Genomic DNA, 16,178 nt, shown 5'->3' with positions numbered 1-16,178 from the left:
AATATTGTTGACATTTGACACTGTAGTGACACTATGTTTATAACTTTATATTATGTTATTCAGTTTTTTTCTTTCAGAAATTCACTTTTATACTTATGTGATCTATGCAAAATTGTGCATGTCATTGTGTATTAAGTAGCTTCTATATATCTCAATTATTGTGTATTTGATGTTAATTGACTAAAAAATGCATGAAAAAATCTTTAAATCCTTAAAAATCTTAGAAATTCATGGGTTTTTCAATTTTCCAAGTCCTTGTTGAGTCTGATCGCTAAGTCCAAGTCTGACCCCAATTTTGACTTTTCGAGTCAGAGGCGAGTCTGAATCCTGTAACTATGGTTCTAACTAGCCTATATACAATGATGAAAAGGATGATTAGTGATGGCAGTGTCTTAGCTGCAACCATTGAGCTAGACAAATCCAATAATAAGGAAGGGACAATTTTCTCTAGCAAGATAGTCATAGATGCTTGGACATCATTACAGTCGGATGAAAATAATATATTCTTAAAGTTAACTATTAAGTTTATGGCTTATAAATTATGCATTTTAGTTTTTGATTTTGTAACTTAGCCTTAAAGTTGTACTTGTAAATGAGAGTAATTGTTTTTCTTTTCCCTTATTTCAGACAAATGGTGGCAAATGTTTAGGCTCTCAACCTCAAATCTTCAGAAGACTACCATCCTTATTTTGAGTCATTCTAATAGCGCTTCTAGATGTGAGCGCAATTGATCCATGTTCGAGCATATTCACTTGAAGAGGCGAAGTGTTGTTTGTGCAGAGGCTGAATGATCTTGTCTTTGTTCATTACAACCTCCATCTTAGGACTAGACAAATTTTGGCCGCTAACTCCTCATTGATCATTCTGGAGGACATTGATTCAGTGTCAGAGTGGCTCACTAAGGCTACCGTTGACACAAAAGTTTACACCTTTGCTTGAGGTATGGCCCTCAAGCGACCATGTGTAACATGGAAACAACCTCCAAGTGTGGGACTTGCGCTCTGAGGCTGAATCTCCAGAGAAGGCCAGCTTCCTCACTATCAAGGTGCACTAAACTACCACTTGAAAGGAAAAGGGGGAAGGAGAACTAAAATTAAAACGCTGAAAAGGAAAGGGGGTGATGCACCAAGATAGAACTAGGGTTACAATACTGCCCACAACTGCACATAACATCAATGAAATAACCAGATATATAGATCCTAACTCCAATCTATATCCCAAAATGACATGCAGGTTTGAAACTAATGAAATGCTAAAAGGAAAGATAATTTTCACTATGCAACAATTGCCAACAAATTAAACACATGTAAATCTAAGAAAATAGAAGGGATACATTCAAAACAAGGCAAGATACATGCACAAATAATGAATGGCAAGAAGAGGTAAGTAGAGTTATTTCATTAATGGAAGGCAAAAGTTGCAGATCATAATGCTGCTGCAAAAATACAGACAGAGAAGAACCCCTTAAGAAATCTTTTACAACTTTTCTTTATAGAGTTCAGGCATAACTCTGATGTTTTTCATTGAGTTCAAACCCTAACCAAGTTGAAGCAATAACTGAGAATCAGAAAGAAATTTGATCATGAAGTGCAATTGCCCACTGGAAGTGACAGGATGAGAACAAAATAAGTGCACTCAGCCACAAGAGATCAAATCACTGAAATTTGAACATTTCATGCATTAAAGAGGCATGGTGTGCAATGGCGCCAATCAAGACCCAAGAAGTGGTTGGGCATTGAAGAGCTGGCCCTATGGGGTGCCATGGACAAACAAAACCGTGGAGAAGGATAACCAACGTGTTATCTGCCCGCAACATACAGAGTTGACCATGGGGGGAAATTGATTTTCTTGAAATTGAATGTTGGTCGTCGATGAAGATCTTCCCCTTAAGAAGGACGGCCACGATGTCGCGAGAATCTCCCAATGAAAGATTAAGTTGCGACCGCCGATGCAGATCTTTATTTCCAGTGGATGGCTGAGATGTCACAAGGAGACCCCAATATGCACCGTATCCAACGACTGTCATGCCATTTCAGGCTTCGGAGTCTCGCAGAGACTCCGCGCCATGAAGAAATGTCGGAAAGGCAACACCTGGCAGCATCTCACACCCTTGCAAAATGAGAAGACCATCTCGCGAAATCCTGCGGGCCATTGATGTACTTTGTTGTCTAATAGATCGGACGGCAATCTTTTAATCTTCAATTGGAGTTGATGGGCAGCCAAAATTCATTCAAGGTTAAATCCTGGCTATAAAAAATCCTCATACGTAAAACATCATTTAAAACCCTCCAACACTAAGTGGGACACATGGCTCGTTGTCATTATGTCTTTATAATGAAAAACCTTGCAACTTTCTATAACAACATAATGACAACTATTGATCTTGAGGTCAATCTGTGGTTGAAGTTGATTTTGAGCGCCACTGCAGTCACCCACTCCCACTAGATACACATCACAATGTCGCTATGTTACTTTGGCTAAAGGACTTGCAGCTTTTCATAACGACATAGCGAGTCGTTGATCAAGGATCCATCTGACGGTGGAGAAAAAGATCACGAAAAACACAAGAGATGTTGAATCTCATCTGCGAAGAATCCAACCCACAAAAGATCTCTCAGATTGGTTATCAATGTCGGGCTGAATGGGGGCAAAAATAGCCAACAGCTACCAATGTAGTCTTCACTTGCGAAGACCATGAGTGGGTGGAACAGGTAGATAGAGAGGCTTTGGCTTTGGCTCTAGTAGAGGGGGAGGCTAGAGCACGTTTAGACACTAGCAGATGCACACGCGCACACACAAACATAGACCCTACTGATGTTGTTCATGATTCTATCTCACATGCAAGGCCTATGCCTCATCAAGTCTCTAGGACCTACCTTAGACGCCTTTATAGAAAGCAAACAGGATACTAGAGGCTGAGGCTATGGCCAAGCTTAAGGATGATGATTAGGCTTGAGCTAGAGACTTGTTTTTTTATTTTGTTTACAAATAGACATACGTTTCATAGATCTTCATCTTACATACATTTATGATTTGATATCATCGGTTTTATGGATCTTCATCTTACATACATTTATGATTTGACAATATTTATAATTCTATATATCTATGTCATGACTCATTATGATCCTATGATTTCTATTTACTTCACCTACAATTTACATTTTATGTATGTGATGGATTTATCATTTATGTTCCTTATTTATGTATGTCAGCTTCTATTTGATGATGTTATAGTGTGCTTAAGTTATATTCAATAAAGGGTGCATGAAATAAGTTTTAAATCGTTAAAATCTCTAAATTTCAAGGGTTTCCGTTTTTCACTTTGTCAATTCACGATTTGAGTTAGCCTTGTTGATTCTATGTTGATTCCGAGTTTTGGTTCTTTGCTGCCAACATTGTACAACTATGTGAAAAAGATGAGCATTCGAAAAGTCATCATTCACTCCCACTGGTCGGTCCGCAAACTTAAATCCTTAATAGTTGGTTGGCAATTGCATGGCTTCGTCTAGGCCATACAATCATTGTGAAAGTAACTATTGAAGTAGAAGGAGCCACCTACTAACCCTCCCTTGAATAATAGGTTTGTTGACCACATACATAACCACCTCGTGGTCCGCAGAAAATGTGAACAAAGTCTCTAGTAGGTAATGACGAAACTTTTGTACCACAAAAACCATCCCAAAATCTTCTCTCTCTATCGTGCTATAATTTTTCTCTACCTTGGATAATAATCTACTTGTAAAGTAGATGGGATGATCGAGCCCATGCTCGCCCACCCTCCAATGTGGCACTAATAGCATAGTTGGAGGCCTCCACACATACGTGGAATTCTTTATCCTAGTTCGGGTATACCAAGATAGGTGCAACTCCTAGTCTTGCTTCAATTCTTCAAAGGTTTCACCTTGTGTGAACTCCTAGGTGTACAACTCACTTTTCCATGTCAACTTGTCCAGAGCTTAGGAGACCTATGCAAAGTTCTTTATGAACCTCCAATAATACCCAATATGTCTAAGGAAAGACTTGACCCTTGTAACCTTCATAAAAGTGACAAAAAATGCAAACATAAACAATGTTCTAGACAAGCATTGTTGGCCAAGATGCAAAATTTAATAGTAGTGACAAATAAAGGGAAACAAATCAAGCAAGCCAACCTCATTGATACTGTTGACATAAGTACCATCCTTGGCTAGACTAAAAAGAGAAAGCTCCTCCACCCATAATAGATGTAGGGGAAATCTAATCTTGAATGCATGACTAATCAAGCCTCCTTAGCTTGAAGGGAAAATGTCTCTTGATATGACTAGGAAATTCATCCCAAGCATTCTATACCTTATATTTGTCAAGCTTGGAAGATTCCCAATAGCTTGCTATTGAAATTCCATTGTTCTTTTCTTATATAGCTTTTTTTGCTTTTACATCAAAATAAAATTAAAATATCATCTTTATGGCTATTTGGTTAGAATTCAGATTTGATCATTATACTTGTCATTTTGTTTCCAATTATTTTTCTCTCGATCACAACTCATCTTAGTGACACTTCTACGTTGTTATTCCATGATAGGGTAACTTCAAATGCACACATGAAATAAGGCAGTTGCCAATTTAAAGCTTCTTGTCAAGCCACACAAAACGATTTAGGAGGTCCTAATCCACAAATGATAAAATGCCTTGACCTTACTAATAATATCATCCAATGCTCACGCTATCCATTCCCAGCAATACCTATTCCAGTTCCACCACTAGGAGATAGTTATAATGTTCTCTATTCTTTTGTTCTATCCTCTTTTCTAGTATTATAAAATTTTAACCCCATCTAGAACTATAATTCCCATGATGGATAAAGATCATAGTAACACACCCTGTAATGTTTCGAATCCCTACTGGAGGCTAGACTCAACATAATGTCATTTTTCTTGTGTCTAATGTACCCAAATTTGGGATGTACGGTGTTAGGAGGCTAGCGCACGGTATGAGGAATGATTGTACAGTCTGTTAGAGTGGGAGGCCATACAAAGATGTCATTCGTACTGTGGCTTTGTTGGGGGTCGTACAAAATGTCAAGACTATACGGATGAAGTGCTTGGAGGTCATACGGGTGTTGGTTGTACGGTAGGAGTGTTGGGGTTGGGCAAAGTTTCAAGACCATACATATGGAGTATTTGGTAGCCACATGAGATGTCTGTGGGTGTGAGGAGGAGGCATTAACTTCCTTCTATGCCAGAGCAACAATGTTATTAATCCGGAAGGATATGAATGTAATCTTGCCAAATACACAGAATTAACTGATAGATATAATTACAGTTCCAATCACAAATGTATTCCAATAAGATGGTGCCCCAGATGTGCCAGATCCAAAGCAAAGTAGAACATAGTGGAATAGGGTGAGGGGATCCAAAGCAAAGTAGAACACAGCAGAATAGAGTAAGGGTTGAAACCCATCGAAACCGGGAAGCCAAGTAGGGAAGATTTTTCACTTCCAAAATGGCGAACAGTACTGAACTCTAGCAGGAATTCACAGTATAAAAGAAATAATCCAAAATTGCATAACAACTACTACCTACATGTCACACTTAAATACCCTTTTGAAGGAACTCTCAACAGTTTATAAAGATGGCCAATGGCAACACCTACGGAAACAAAAAAATAAATAAAAATGTATCCAAGATATACTCAATCAATCAACCCATAAACAAAGCTTTGATTATTTATTTATTTTATGACGGGAACATTACAGTCCTCATGTCCTAGATTTGCTTGTCCTCAAGAAAATGCAATGTCAGATACTGAAGAATGTGTTCACCTTCCCAAGTCACGTTGTCCAGTGCCAAATGTTTCCAGCGTACCAAGTATTCCTTCAAGGTACGGTTTTGAAATGTCTTCTCAAATACATCAATGATCCCAATCAGTTCCAACACGAGCTTCCCTTCTTCATTGAGTGGCAGAAGATTTGTGGTTACTGTGATGTTCTATCCCATGGCTTTCTTTAGGCAAGAGACCTAAAAGGCATTATAGATGCGGCTCCCTTCTAGCAATTCCAGTGCATAGGCAACTTCGTCCATGTAGCAAGTTACACGATAAGGACCATAAAAATGTGGCTTCAATTTTCTTTCCCTTTTTTCTTCAATGAGGATTGTCTGTACAACTAGAGCCTGAGATAGACCAAGTCACCCACTTTGAAACTTCTCTAGATTCAGTGTCTGTCAACATAGATCTTTTGTTGATTTTGTGCCCTTTGTAAGTTTAGCTTCAAAAATCTCTTAATGTCTTGCTCCTTCTAAAGCTAGTCCTTTGCCCTAGGTGCATAGCTATCACCTAGAACCATGTCCATAAATGAAAGGGGTTCATACCCATATAGTGCTTTGAAGGGTGCCATCCCAATCGACATGAATAAGTTGTATTGTAACAGTATTCCCCCAGATGCATCCATTTGACCCATGCCTATTGCTATGCTAAAATGTAGTTTTGGAAGTAGCCTTCCAGCCACTTGTTCACAATCTTTGTCTATTCGTCTGTCTGAGGGTGGTAGCTAGTACTTGGCGACAATTTTGTTCTTGCCAACCAAAACAATTTTATCCATAAAATACTGAGAAATCGACCATCCCTGTCACTAACAATGTTTCGGAGCAACCCGTGCAGATGAAAAACTTCTCGAAAAAATAAGTTGGCTACCCATGCGGCTTGGAAATCTAAGGAGATGGAGAAGAAATGTGCATACTTCATCAATCCATCAACCACCACAAAGATACAATCCCTTCCATTTACCTTAGGAAGTCCGATGATGAAGTCCATAGAGATACTTTCCCACTTTTGTTCTGGTATTAGCAAGGGTTGCAATAGTCCTATAGGTAAGGTGTGTTCCGATTTATTTTGCTAGCAAACTGCACATTCCCACACGTACTGCAAAACATCATCTTTAAGTTCCTTCCATGAGAACTTCTCCCTAAGTTGCCTATAGGTTTTGACAAACCTCGAGTGTCCGGCCAAGGGTGAGGCATGTATTTCCTTCAGAATTTTCTGCTTCAGTTTGGATTCGAGCACTAAGTATATCCAATCCTTATAGTAAATGATGTCATCCACCGCCTTGTATTGGTCGTCCTAAGTGTCATCATCCATTATCTTACATGCAAATGTGTTTTGGGGATATTCCACCAATAAGTGTGCTTTCCAAACAGCTGAAATTTAAGACAGTAAGCAGATGGTAGGTTTTCTTGACAAAGCATCTACAATCACATTGTTCTTTCCCTTCACATATTCAATGTCAAAATCAAAAGCCTAAATCTTACCCATTTTTGTTGCCTCTCATTCAAATCTCAGTTCTCCAAAAAATATCTCAAACTATTATGGTTAGTACAGATGACAAACTTGGCACCCACCAGATATTGTTGGAACTTGGATAGGGCATGCACAATGACCAAAATCTTTGTCATAAATGGAGTATAGGCGCTCACCTTATAGAAGCTTTTGTCTCTCATATGTTATAGGGTGTCTTTCCTACATCAATACCGCATCAATGCCCTCTTCAGATGCATCACACTCTAGAATGAATTGTTGAGTAAAGTTTGGTAAGGCGAGAACCGGGCAAGTGCTCATTGCTTCTTTTAACTTATCAAAAGTTTGTTGTGTCTTTTCGTTCCACTAGAAGGAGCTTTTCTTAGTCAAATCTATTAATGGTGCATTGAACTAAGAGAACCCTTTTACAAACCTTCGGTAATGACTGCATAGCCCAAAGAACCCTTGCAACTCAGAGAGTGATTTTGGAGGGGGACAATCAAGGATAACCTGAATCTTCTCCTGATGGACCTATACTTCATATTTACTGACAACGTGCCCTAGGTATAATATTTATGTCATTTTGAATTCACACTTGGATTGCTTGGCAAACAAGGACTAAGCCTCCATGATCCCTAGGACTTCATCCAAATGTCTCAGGTTTTCTTCCCAAGTTTTACTATAATAAGGATATCATCAAAGAATACCAGCAAGTACTTATGCAATTGCTTGTTAAAGATGTGATTCATGCAAGATTGAAAAGTAGCTGATGCATTTGTTGATTTGAACAACATGACCAAGAACACATAATGCCCATAGTGACAACGAAAATTCGTCTTCTCTACATCTTCCCGCATGTGGATCTAATGGTATCCAGAACAGAGATCTATTTTAGAAAAATAAATTGCACCATGCAACTCATCCAACAATTCATCGATCCAGGGAATAGGATATCTATTTTTTATTGTCTTCTTATTCAATGTACAGTAGTCCACACACATGCACAACATCCCATCCTTCTTTTTCACCAATACCATGATGATGCAAAAGGGCTAGAACTGGACGGATCCATCCCTTCTCAAGCAGCTCCTGAAACCTCTTCTCAATCTCATCTTTGATTTTTTTTGGATGGCAGTATGGCGTGGTGATAATTGGTTTGGTACTAGCTTCAAACTCGATGGTATGCTTGAAACCACGATGGGGAGGTATGCTAGGAATGTCTATAAAATCTTTATCTTGGGTACTCAAGATAGTCTGTAGATCATCATCTTGGTGGGGTGTATGTTGTCCTCTTATTGGTTCTGCAAAAACAAAGCAATGTGCAGCCCATGCAATGTCATCATGACGAAAAATGGCCTCCATCCATTGTGCTAAAACTTCCTTCGGTCCCTCATTAGCCATCCCACGAAGAACAACCTTCTTCCCATCAACAAAAAAAGTGAAGTCCATCTGCTTGAAACTCAGTGTGTATTCATCTAGTGACTCCATCCACTGTATGCGCAAAATAACCTCCATATCATCAAGGTCTACTATAAAGAAATCCTCCATCACCGTATGATTAGCCATGGTGATACTCAGTTGGGCAACAAGGTGCGTGCAGGGTAAGATTGTTCCTCCTGCAACCTTGACCTAGAATCCTCTGTGCGTCTCTGTAGGTAGACCTCTTCTTTTCACCAAAGATGATTTTATGAATTTTAGAGTGGCTCTGCTATCGAGCATCACAATAACCCTTTGTCCCTGAAGGGTTCCCCATACTCAGAATACCATACATCTCAGGCTCCCAACTAGGGCAATGGTTCCTCCACGTCGTACCAATGCGTCGATCTTCTCCGTACAGTTCAAATTAACCATTTTGGAGTCTTCTTGCGAGTGACTATCCTCTATGGGTAGATTCTCTTGATCGTCCTCATCATCAAACACGACCTCGATGCAGTGTGTTTTTCCTTTACCGAGGCATTTGTTCCCAAGTTCCCATGGATCCTTACAATTCAAATATAATTTCTTCCTTCGGAGCTCCTGTCTGGTAGCTTCATCCAACAAAGGCTTCTTCGGCGAAGGTTTGTTATCTTTGTCCCTTGCAAATACTGGTGGTTTGGAGTGAGAGTAACCTCGAGAGGATTATGTCAATGATGATGCCATCCTTCGCGCCTTTTTTATAGCCTCTGAAAGGGTGGTAGGGTTGAAACCTTTTACCCAACCCCTCAGTGGTTCTGTCAGTTTGTCCATGAAGAGCACTACTCATCTCCTTTCAGATATGTTTGTAACCAAAACAAAGAGTTTCTAAAATTTCATGATGTACTAGTCGATGGATCCTGTTTGCCTCAATTGTGCCAACTCTTTAAAATTTAATTTTTGGATCTTTACCATCAACATGATCTATCAATCTTTCACTAAATTTTGCATAAGTAAATACTTGATCCTGACCCAGCATAATGGTGTCATGATGCCACCATTTATGCGCCACTCCCTCCAAGTAGAGTATTGCAAATTTAATTGCTTCTTCTTCTGGCATTGTTATTACGCTGGAAATAAGTATTGGCCTTCATTACCCATGCCTCAGTCGATATGGATCCGAATCCATCGAATGTTGATAGATTTACTTTACTCAACTTTCTTCTGAGATTATCGTTAAAATATCCTCTATTTCTGCCTCCGGAATATCGCATTCTCAATTCTGCATAATCTTTGTAGGATATATCCTCTTCCAAGTTTGCATTCTTCCAGTCTTCTTTCAACTATACTTGAAATTCCTCAAAGGTTGGTTGCCTTCCTCCATGTGGTACCTCCATCCGAGGAGGGAAAGTTGGCATGGAAGGTCAAGAGCATGTTGGATGAGGATTTGTGTTTCCCTAGACTGAGTTGGCACTGTAACCATTTTGTTCCTCAAATATCTTATTGTCTACCAATTTCTGGAGAGTTTCTTCCATAAGTCACTGAGTGTCATTGATCTGTGCCTAATTCCTTGAAAGATCCCTCAATAGTGTCATGATTTCAGCAAGAGTGGGTTCTTGACCTATCATTCTATTAGACTGGGAGGCCATACAAAAATGTTGGTCATACTATGGGTTTGTTGGGGGTCATACGGAATGTCAAAACCATACAGATGAAGTTCTTGGAGGTCGTACAGATGTTGGTCATATGGTGGGAGTGTTGGGGTCGTGCAAGGTGTCAAGACTGTATGGATGGAGTATTTGGTGGTCGTACAGGATGTCTATGGGTGTGAGGAGGCGCTAACTTCCTTCTATGCCAGAGCAACAATGTTATTAATCCCTAAGGATTTGAATGTAACCTTGCCAAATACACATAATGAATTTATAGATATAATTGCAGTTCCAATCACAAATATATTCCAACAGGATGGCGCCCAGATGTGCCAGATCCGAAGCAAAGCATAACACAACGAAATAGGGTGAGGGTTGAATCCCAGTGAAACTGGGAAGCCAAGTAGAGAAGATCTTTCACTTTCGAAATGGTGAACAATACTAAACTCCAGCAAGAATTTGCAGTATAAAATAAATAATACAAAATGGTACAACAACTACTACCTATGTATCGTACTTAAATACCCTTTGGAGGAACTCCCAAGGGTTTACAAAGATAGCCAACAACAACACCTATGAAAACAAAAACAAAAACAAAATGGGTCCAAAATATACTAAATCAATCGGCCCATAAACAAATCTTTGATTATTTATTTATTTTATGATGAGAACATTACACCCCCCCTTTTTGCCCATGTCCCAGAGACGAGGATGCAACCAAGACTTGGGGACTCTATTCCCCTGTCCCCAACAGCGCCACCAGATTCCACCACCTCCACTGAGTATGGGGGGATGTCTCGGTGTTGACTATTTGTTGATTCGACTATTTATGTTCAACATTTGATGTTCCAATTCAATGCAATGTTCACATGTTTACTGTTTTACATCTTTATATCTTATATTCCAATAAATGTTTTCATAACTAGCATTTTAAGTACCATATGTATAGTATATAAAACCCCTCCCGTCCCCCACTACCGTCCCCCAACCCTCCCCAAATTAAGGCCCCTCTGTCCCCCCATCCCCTCTGACATCCCCGAAACCCATCCCTCCGTCCCCCAAGGCTGTGTAACTATGATAAAGATACTTCAAAAAATTAATAATCTTGCACCTATCTCCAAGAAACATTAAGGAGATACTCTGCAATACTTTACCAAGTTGTAATGAGCACCCTAGAAATGCCCAAAATACCGAACAAACTACTGATAGTGATTTTAATGTCTTTGCATAGATTTGAAACCACATAACATGAACAAGAAGGAATTTATGCAAATTGAAGATTGAACTACTGCTGAAATAATATTAGTTTTCAAACTAATAAAATTAAATACAAAGCAAACTCACTAATTACTCCAGCATCATAAAATCAAATACATAACAAACTCTTCAACTCACTAATTACACCCAATCTGCCTGTAGCTGAAAATGCGTCCAAGCTGCCTGTTAATGAAGTTGATAGCAATGAATTCCAAAGGCCAAACCCCAGGGGAATGATGTCTAGAATGTCACAAGAGAGGATAGATGTCCTCTAATGCCAAGAACAGATTTGTAAATCACACATCCATGTTCTTTTCGTATTCCACCATGCCTAACAACAACTACAAGCTCTCCTTTTATTCCTACTTCATAGGGTTGACCACTTTACACAAGCAATGTGGGATAGATAAAATTAAATTAAATAAAAGAAAAGGCTAATCGTCACACAACTGGACAACTGCTAAAGTGGGAACATTGCACAAGTCTAGACGCAATGTGTTTTCTAGACAAATTGTTTACTATAAATGCAGATCCTTCTAAGGTTATAAACAGTATTGACATTGACAGTAGGACGTGGAACTTGAGACTCTTAAATCAGATCTTGGAATATTGATAATGTCAGTTGTTAGGAGTGCGTCTAATGGAAGGAAGGGGGAGAGACAAAAGCTTCCCAATAGAAACATTAGTTGCAAGAAACTTGACCTGAATCTCACATTTCACATTTCTTGTGGTGAAACAGATTTTGCATTGCCAACCACACATTTAATGAACCAAAAATTTCTCCTTTATAACTAGTTGTCTGTTGACTCAATATTTCACTTGCTAAGGCATTGTCGATGTAAGTTGAATCGCACTTTAGCATCTTGAGACATTGTTTGAAGGCACTTCCATATGTAATTGTGTAGTAGTATTTAGTATCAATCTTTCAAATCAAATCCCATGGCCCATCACCAGAAGGAGAACAAAAAGTTAGATTTAGACTGTAATCTGAAACATTGATAATAAAAACTACAGCACATTTATTATCCAGAAGCACTCTAAACACTATAATGGACTCTGGAAATATGATGTCTCTTATTTTAAGACATTGTCAAGTCTTATATTCTAAGACATTTATCATGTGTAAGACATTTGCAATTTGTATAATTGATGAATGTCGATAATAAATTATAAATTTTTCGTATGTAGAAACCAATTATTTTATTATGTCATCGTTGTAGCTTGGATTTTCAGTAGCAGCGGCCGAACGATTTGAGCCATAGCTCTCTCTTCTTTCCTCCTCCGTTCTTTGGCTTTTATATATAGAAAATTTATAAAGGACTAATATGCCCGCCACCTACATAGAGAATGCCTCACTTTTTGCAAAGTTGCTATCAATGACCCACATAACCCATAAGGGGCCAAAGTTTTAATCAGGAAAACAACCCATAAACCCTTCACTGAGTTCTTTCATGGTTGCCTATTGAGAACTAGGTGTAAATTGTTCAAAAATGAAATAAAATATATATACTTATTTAAGAAAGGAAAAGTAAAAATGAACCTCTAGATCTCAGGGTATCTCGGATGATAATTTTGAAATTGGAAGTAAGAATGAATGAAATGAGTATTCGCATAGTTTACCGAGCAAATAGATCACAAAATCTACTAATTGTATTCTTTTAAGAACCCAGAGTTTTCACAGTCCATGCATGTGAAAAAGGCTTCTTCAACAAACTGCATTAACTTTGTTTGCATCAACATTTTGGGATCACATCTCGTGATCGATCATCAGACTGAAGAACTAAAGATACTAGATTTGCAGAGATAGAAGTATCAGATAGTATTATTATTCTGTACATCTACCGCAGAAACACATTAACATTAGGAAGAGAGATCCTGAATTGAATCTGATATCAAAAATAGTTCTTTGCCAAGCTTCCTATATGTTAAACAATACACCCCCACAAGCTTCTACATGATACCAAGTACAGTAATTTAAATTACGCTGTGTTAGGTGCCAATTGAAAAATGGACATATTACGATTAAGAAAAATCCCAACTAAAGAAACCAACGATATACCCACCTGGATTGTATTATACGTAAGAAACTGAAGGGCGTGATCGAGAACGAGCTCTGCAACTAGAGTTTTCCGGTAATTTTCTCTCAACTTTGATTCGTTGCGTTTACTTTTTTCAATTTCATGTTGGTCTTGTCCCATTTCTCTGTAAGAGTATGGGACTACCTGCTCTTCCTTTGTAAATGTAATATTATATTTTGTTCACATGTCTTCATAGCGTCCAACAGGCAAGGGCCCTGGGACATCATCTGGAGAAATCCTCGTGCTATATTTCCAACACTACATAGAGAATTTTATTCGACTCGTCATCCCATACGATATAAAGTTCTCAAACGACAAACTTCCCTCCATTGCATATAATCTTCAAGTTTGCGGGTTTCATACTATGCAGTTGTTAAAATAATTACAGTTTATTTTATATTTATTAGTCTCACTTACTTATGTTTTCACCTCAAATTCTTACAATTTATTTTCTTACATTCCGTAATATTAAACCACAATTGTAATGTTTGGCTTTATTTTTATTTGAATTTTGAATTTTTTCAAATATATCTCTTTTGTCATTGGTTATTCCTATTTTTTCCACTAGTTTTTAATTTTCTATTGAAAGACTCAAAAAAAAATATTATACTAAAAAAATCTTTGTGGATTTCTAATATATATTTTAATTATCTTCTTCAATTTATGATTTTAAAATGTTGGATAATTTGATTTGAAAAAATAATAAGAAATATGCAAACAATAAATAATTGAATAAAATTTTAATATTTATTTAAAATTTTATTTTTAATTAATTATTTTTTAATAATCAAATTATTAAAAATTACTATAATATATATATATATATATATATATATATATATATATATATATATATATATATATATATATATATATATATATATATATATATATGTTAATCTATACAAAGATATTAATATACTTGTGTAAGATAGGAATATTAACAAGCATTATAAGAATATAACAAGAATTTAATTATTGAATACTACTAATTTAGGATTACATCTATTATTATAATCTTTAATAAATAACGCCTTATCTATAAACTGTAACTAGCATCTGTAATCAAATTATTAGATAAACAAGTCCAAAACCTCCAACTACAAGCAAAATTAATGATTATTCAGCATTGATACTAATTTGCGTCATTCTTTCTCATCAGGAAGTGTACGTGTAGTCCTTTTTTCCCTAAATGTCTCGCTGAAATTGTTTCCAGCGGAATTATTAAACATAGTTAGATATTTCCCATTTGATCCAAGCATGCTAGATCTGAGCATGATCATATTTCCATCATCACAAGATATGGTAAGGATCTCCCAAGCTTATTTGAATGACCTAAGTTTATCATGACAAGGTACGAAGTATGGTTTCAACACCTGTGTGATGTTAATTACAGAGTTCAAGCCAGTTTGTGACAATGATCGCTCGTTCATTTAAGCTTTAATGCATTCCCAGGATTGTAACAGAAGGAAAGGTTAAGAGTGAAGTTCTCTGATCATAGTTCTTCCCCTCTTAGTTCCTGCTTAGAACCTTTTTCATTGTAGCCCTCTGTTTTAAGATGGAATCTAACATTCACGTCTTTCACTCGACCGAATCCAGAACTATGGCTTTCTTAGGAAAAATCAAGCCTGAAAGATGGATTCGGCTGCTGAGAATCACTGATGACATGATAAGATTTGTTGTAAGTAGGGCAGTAGGTGAAGAAGTCTTTGATTATTCAGCAACCTGGAGGACAAACAGCTCCATTATCAGCTCTTTCATTGGGATAATGGTTAGGGCAAAGATCCCTAAGGATGACATTATACGGCTTTGCTTTGACATTATCAGCCCGATGTGGAGGAAGGGGTTGAAAAAGGCCGTATGCAACATAGACGATAAAGGCAGAATTCCATACCCTAAAAAATACATGGGTCTCCCGGTGGGTGATGAAGAATTGGAGACGGCCCCGAGTCGACAAGCCCTAATCGTAAGGGAAGGCCTAGCCTTCTATAAGGAATGGCCCTGTATGGAAGCCAGCATTAATTTCCTTTTACGTTGGAGAGGGATCATTGTAGAAGACAGCAACGAATGGGTTTACAATTACCTCAAAATGTTTAATGCTTACATTGAGCCGGGAGTCTCCTTCGACGATCTGAATGCTATCAATTTCAACATCCTCAAGTCTAAAAAAATGAGCAGGGTCTCACTACGAATCGAAATACCCATGAATATGGCCACGGATGATATAGAAGATGAACTCGGAGTGCTTATGGTTACACGAAAAGAATAAGGATAGGGTAGGTTTTTTCAGTATTAAGGACTTCTATATGTAATTTGATAATATAGCTCGTAGAATCTGGACTTAGGTTTTGTTTAGACTCTGGATCAGTTTAGCAGTCGCATAAACTATATGTCAAATTCTGTATCGAACAGATAGATAACTCCTTTTTTTGCACTCTATTTTTTCTGATGATTTGGGTATATTGGGGGTCTAGGGTCTAATTTTCTCTCATATAAGAAACTTTTCTAAGTTGTATATAATGAATATGAT

At 37.7% G+C, this 16,178-nt stretch overlaps 1 protein-coding gene across 3 annotated transcripts in view; it reads right to left on the bottom strand.

Annotated features, from left to right (window-relative positions):
• LOC149552904 (endoribonuclease Dicer homolog 3b-like) overlaps positions 1-13,978 on the bottom strand; it is a 195,149-nt gene extending 181,171 nt beyond the window's left edge. For all 3 annotated transcript variants that reach the window (XM_089788465.1, XM_089788466.1, XM_089788467.1), the window contains exon 1: positions 13,634-13,978. The gene's annotated coding sequence lies outside the window, so the exon portion shown is untranslated. The remainder of the gene's footprint in view (positions 1-13,633) is intronic.
• Between the last annotated feature and the right edge of the window lie 2,200 nt (positions 13,979-16,178).

Source organism: Cupressus sempervirens, chromosome 6 (assembly GCF_028749045.1).
Source record: "Cupressus sempervirens isolate cs-2001-9-10 chromosome 6, ASM2874904v1, whole genome shotgun sequence".
Classification (NCBI taxonomy): domain Eukaryota; kingdom Viridiplantae; phylum Streptophyta; class Pinopsida; order Cupressales; family Cupressaceae; genus Cupressus; species Cupressus sempervirens.
Note: the sequence above shows the minus strand (reverse complement) of the source record. Positions and strands in the feature narration are given on the sequence as shown.